We start from the raw sequence: 6,546 nt of genomic DNA on the forward strand, positions 1-6,546 counted from the left end.
CAATCCAGCCTCTTCCCCTTCCTCCTCCTCCTTTCTTAACTCTTTCTAGCCTTCTCCTCTTAAAGGTAAACAACCCTTAGCAGAAGACTAAATCATTAACTGTTTTAGAGAATGTGCATCCATTCAAGTGGGAGAAGGAGACCAAATATATTTACAGGATAGTCATAACTGAATTAAGTACAGAACTAGGAAGAACGATACGCCCACAGAAAGAAGTAGCGGAAGATGGCTGCTGTTATTATGGAATAAACCATTCGGCTGATTCGTATCTACTTCTGACAAATTGGTCATACACCGGGATGCCCAATCAAGACATTTAGAAAGTAATAATGTGATGGTGCAGATTCACCCTTCTTGGATTTCTTTGAGGATGTACTTAGTAAATAAGGGGGATCAAGTTGTATTTGGATTTTTGGAAAGTTGGTGATAATGTCCCATACAAGAGGTTGCTAAACAATGTTAGAGCATATGGAATTGGGGTGATACCATTGTGTGGATGGAGATTTGGTTAACAAATAGAAAACAAAAATTGGTAATTGGTTTATTATTGTCACATGTACCGTGAAAAACTGGTATGCACGTCATCCATATAGGTCCAACCGTACATCAGTATTTTGAGATAGTACAAAAGGAATTGAAGGTCATATCCACAGATCACTGAAAGTTGCCTCACAGGTGGATAGGGTAGTTAAGAAAGCTTATGGGATGTTGGCTTTCATAAGTCGTGGGATCGAGTTAAGAGCTGTGAGGTAATGATGCAGCTCTACAAAACTCTGGTTAGACCACACTTAGAGTACTGTGTCCAGTTCTGGTCACCTCATTATAGGAAGGATGTGGAAGCGTTGGAAAGGGTGCAGAGGAGATTTACCAGGATGCTGCCTGGTTTGGAGAGTATGGATTATGAGGAGAGACTAAGGGAGCTAGGGCTTTACTCTTTGGAGAGAAGGAGGATGAGAGGAGACTTGATAGAGGTATACAAAATATTAAGAGGAATAGATAGAGTAGACAGCCAGTGCCTCTTTCCGAGGGCACCAATGCTCAATACAAGAGGGCATAGCTTTAAAGTAACGGGTGGGAAGTTCAAGGGAGATATCAGAGGAAGGTTTTTCACCCAGAGAGTGGTTGGTGCATGGAATGTGCTGCCTGGGGTAGTGGTGGAGGCAGATACGTTGGTCAAGTTCAAGAGATTGTTAGATAAGCATATAGAGGAATTTAAAATATGTGGGAGGAAGGGGTTAGATAGACAGGCGTGGTTTAAAGGTCAGCACAACATGGTGGGCCAAAGGGCCTGTATTGTGCTGTATTTTTCTATGGTTCTATGATAGAGACCATGTGCAATTTATATTGGCATCATGGTCGGCACAGACATCGTGGACCAAGGGCCTGTTCCAGTGCTGTACTGTTCTATGTTCTATAAACTGAGACAATACAAGAGCAAGGAGGTTAAGGTATAATTTTATAAAGTATTGGTTAGGCCACAGCTGGAGTACCGTGTACAGTTTTGGTTGCCACACTGTTGATTCTCTTCATAGAAGAGAATCAGTAGGACGTTGCCTGGGATGGAGCAGTTCAGTTATGAAGGGGGACATGATAGGCTGGATTTGCTTTCCTTGCAGCGGAGAAGGCTGAGGGGGAACCTGACAGAGGTATTCAAAATTATGAGGGGTATGTATAAGCTAGATAGCAGGGAACTTTTCCCTATAGCCACGGTAGCTAAAACTGGAGGGCATAGGTTTGAAGGGAAGGGGCGAGTGGTTTAGAGAGGATCTGAGGAAGAGCATTTGTACCCAGAGGATGGTTGGACTCTGGAATGCACTGCCTGAGGGGGTGGTGGAGGTAGACTCTCTTAACATATCTAGACAAGTGCTTGAATTACCAAGGCATACAATGCTGCAGAAAAAATGCTAGTAAATAGAATTAGTATAATAGATACTTTATGGTAAGCATGGACATGGTGGGCCGAAGGGCCTGTTTCTGTGCTGCATGGCTCTATGACAGTCACATAAGGAGAGATTGGTAAATTGGTTTCACTGTACCGAGGTACAGTGAAAAACTTTGTTTTGCATGCCATCCATACAGATCATTTCATTACAACAGTGCATTGAGGTAGTACAAGGGAAAACAATAACAGAATGCAGAATAAAATGTTACAGTTACAGAGAAAGTGCATTGCAGACAGACAATCAGGTGCAAGGCCATAATGAGGGAGATTGTGAGATCAAGAGACCACCTTATTGTATTAGGGAACTGTTCAGTAGTCTTATAACAATGGGAATAGAAGTTGTCCTTGAGCCTGGTGGTAGATGTTTCAGGCTTTTCTATCTTCCGTCCAATGGGAGGGGGGAGAAGAGAGAATGTTCGGGGTGAGTGGGGTCTTTGATTATGCTGGCTACTTTACCAAGGCAGTGAAAAGAGTAGGCAGAGTCCATGGAGGGGAGGCTGGTTGTGCTGAGCTGTGTCCAAAACTCTGCAGTTTCTTGTGGTCTCGGGCAGAGCAGTTGCCATACCAAGCCATGATGCATCCAGATAGGATACCCTTTATGGTGCATTGTTAAAAATTGGTGAGGGTCAAAGGGGACATGCCAAATTTCTTTGGCCTTCTGAGGAAGTAGAGGCGCTAGTGCATTTTCTTGGCTGTGGCATCCTTCTATTCTTTAGAGTCTGGAAAAATGACCTCATTGAAACATACAAAATTCTTAGAGGGCTCAACAGGATTGATAGAGGGAAGAGGTTTCCCTTGGCTGAGGAATATCAAACACAGTCACAGTCTCAAAGTAAGAGGTGGGCCAATTAGGATTGAAGGGAGAAGTTTCTTCACACAGGTGGTGAATCTTTGGGATTCTCTGCTTCAAAGAACTGTGGAGGTTCATTCATTGATTGGATTCAAAATTTCAGATCAATAGATTTATGGATATTAAAGGTATTTGGATAGGACAGGAAAATGGTGTTGAGGTAGAAGATCAGCCATGAGCACAGCCCAGCACATCACAGAAACCAGCCTCCCCTCCATGGACTCTCCCTCTCACTGCCTTGGTGAAGCAGCCAGCATAATCAAAGACCCCACCCACCGGGTCATTCCCTCTTCTCCCCTCTCCCATCAGGCCGAAGATACAGGAGCTTGAGGGCATCACGCTCAAAGACAGCTTCTACCCCACTGTGATAAGACTATTAAACGATTCCCTTGTATGATGAGATGGACTCTTGAACTCACAATCTACCTTGTTATGACTTTGCACCTTATTGTCTAACTGCAATGCACTACCCTGTAGCTGTGACACTTTACTCTGTATTCTGTTATTGTTTTTACCCTGTGCTACTTCAATGCACTGTGTAATGAATTGATCTGTATGAACAGTATGCAAGACAGGTTTTTCACTGTACCTCGGTACAAGTGACAATAATAAACCAATACCTGCTCCTACTTCTATATTCTCACATAATTATCACAGAATGTAAAAGTATCTGCTTTAGGTAATCACATAGGACAATAAATTCTTGGCTAGAAGCACTTAAATCCGTAAGTCATTGAAAATCAAAAGAAAAACCGCAGACGCTGGAAATCCAGAATAAAAACAGAAAATACTAGAAACATTAAACAGTTCAGACAGCATCTGTGGAAAGAAAAAACAATTAATGTTTCAGGCTGAAGACACTTCATCAGAACTCAAAAGTAAGAAAATGAGTTAGATTTAAGTTGCAGAGGGGGTGGTAGTGGGAGAGGTAGGACAAAGGGAATTAGTTCAGACCAAATGAGGCCTGGGTTACTATGGTGAAAAGCAGTTTATGAAGCTATTTGTTTGATAAATTAATGTGGGAGGTCAGAGAGAGAGAAAACAAACAAATGGACATGTAAAAGCTGTGAAATGGAGGTCAGAGCTGTTGCAGGAATCGAAACCAAAAGGAGAATGTTGCAAATGCCCATAAGTTCAGGCAGTGTCTGTGGAGAGAGTAAAAAATGTCAGGACCTTTTTGGTTCAAGTCTCACTTCATTGACATCAGCACAGCAATTAAAGCTGATTCTCTAATGCAGCACCAAGGGGTTGGTATACTGTCAAAGGTGCTGTCTTTCAGATGAAGTGCTAAACCAAGCCCCCATCTTCTCTCTCATGGAATATATCTTACAGAATAATAGAAAGTTACTGCACGTTATGTCACTATTACTTTACAGAACAGCGGAATTCTCTCTGGTGTCTTGACTAACATTTAACCTTAAATCCATATTACAAACCAATTATTTAGTTGTTATTATTTTCTGATTGTGAGCGCTTGTTGAGCACAAATTGATTGCTATGTTTTCAACATGACAACAGTGCATACACTTTAAATGTACTTCACTGACTATGGGGCACTTTTTACTTAGCCTCCTTCATAGAAAGCAACACAAAAGAGGCAAAATAAAAAGCCACCATATAGATTTCCTTTGTCTACTGAGTATTCCATGTTCTGCCGGAAAGGAAGATGATGGGATAGTCCATTTCACCAGTATGAATATGCAAGTCCAAGTCATTAACTGTGTATTCTTTCAGGTGCTGGCAGACAAGATGGCAATGTAATTGGCTTCACCAAAACAAGTGCACAGATGATTATACCAATAACCTAATTTCTCCAGTAACCATAAAAACTTCAGCAGGTTTCACCATGCAAATATGCACATGTATGCTCTTCAAAAGGCGCATTCTTAACTGAAGATCAAGTTTCAAGTTTATTGTCATGTCCATACATACCCAGGGTATAAATGCCGTGAAAGTCAGCTTTTGCAGCAGCAGCACAGTACGTTATAAACATGACAAACATAAATTACATAAACTTAAATTAACAAATTATACATAACTTACATGACAGAATAAATAAAAATAAACATAACATTAGTGTAAATTAAGGGAAATATAATCTGAGGTAGAATTAAGGTTTTTCAGGTTGGTTCAAAAACCTGATGGCAGTGGGGAAGAAGCTGTTGCTGAACCTTGAGGTGTGACTCTTCAGGCTCCTGTACCTCCTGCCTAATGGCAGCAATGAGAAGAGGGTATGGCCCAGATGGTGGGGGTCCTTAATGATGGATGTCACCTTCCTGAGACATCGCCTCATGTAGATGTCCTCGATGGTGGGGAGAGCTGTACCCATGATGAAACTGGCTTGAGTCCACTACTCTCTGTAGTCTCTTGCGTTCCTGTGCATTGGAGTTCCCACACCAGGCCATGATGCAACCAGTCGACCCAAAATTTGAAAGTGTAGGGAACTATGAGTCAGATAGTGATAACCTTCAAGCAGGTACACAAGGTTGATGAAATGGGTGGATAGGTAGCAGGACAAATTCAGTGCTCAGAAATGTACAATATTACATTTTTGGTAGATTGAATGAGAAAAGGCAATATAAATGACATAATTCTAAAAAGTGATAGAAAAGTGGAGGGGGCATATGTGCTTATTTCATTGAAAGTGGTTTAATAAACATTACAGGACCTTGGGCTTTATTTATAAGTACACACACCTGGCGTATTATGTCTAGTTCTGGTTACCACACCTATAGAAAGATGCAAAGACCCTAGAGAGGATGAAGCAGAGATTTAAGAAAATAGGAAGGAGAGACTTTAGTTAGTTGGATAGACTGGAGAAACTGGGCTGGTTCTCCTTCCAACAGAGGAGGTCAATAGAGAATCTTTATTTTACTCAAGGGATGTGGGCATTGCAGGCTGAGCCAGCATTTAATTGCCCAACTGTAGTTGCCTTTGAGAAGGTGGTGAGCTGTCTTCTTGAACTGCTTCATATTTAAAATAATGAAGGAACTAGTCAAAGTAGACAGAAAAAGTTTCCACTGGGAGAAAAGGGGACAAATGAAGGCACAAGTAAGAATTTCGAGATACAAGAGATTGCAGATGCTCAGAAGTAAGAATTTTTTTTAAACACAGATATATATTGGCAGAGATAATAATGGAGGCATTGTTGTGTGTAATGGAGAACTGGATAAGTGTCTGATATTGGATATTGATCTATATGGATGGCTCACAATCTACCTCATCATGGCCTTGCACCTTATTGTCTGCCTGCACTGCATTTTCTCTATGACTGTAACACTATATTCTACATGCAGACTCAAGAGACTGCAGATGCTGGAAATCTAGAGCAACATAAAAGGCACTGGAGGAACACAGCAGGTCAGGCAGCATTTATGGAGGGAAATGAGACAGTTGACGTTTCGGGTCAGGAACCTTCATCTGGACCAGTCAAGATGAAGGGTCTCAACCCAAAACATTGACTGCCCCATTTCCCTCCAATAGATGCAGCCTAACCCGTTGAGTTCCTCCAACACCTTTTGTGTTGCATTATATTCTACATTCTGTTATTGCTTTTCCCTTGTACTACCTCGATGTACTGATGCGATGAAGTGATCTGTGTGGATGACATGAAAAACTGTATCTCAGTACATGTGGTATTGGTTTTGGTTTATTATTGTCACTTCTACCGAGGTACAGTGAAAAACTTGTCTTGCATGCCAATCGTACAGGTCAATTCATTACACAGTGCAGTTACATTGAGTTGGTACAGAGT

Source organism: Pristis pectinata, chromosome 6 (assembly GCF_009764475.1).
Source record: "Pristis pectinata isolate sPriPec2 chromosome 6, sPriPec2.1.pri, whole genome shotgun sequence".
Lineage (NCBI taxonomy): Eukaryota > Metazoa > Chordata > Chondrichthyes > Rhinopristiformes > Pristidae > Pristis > Pristis pectinata.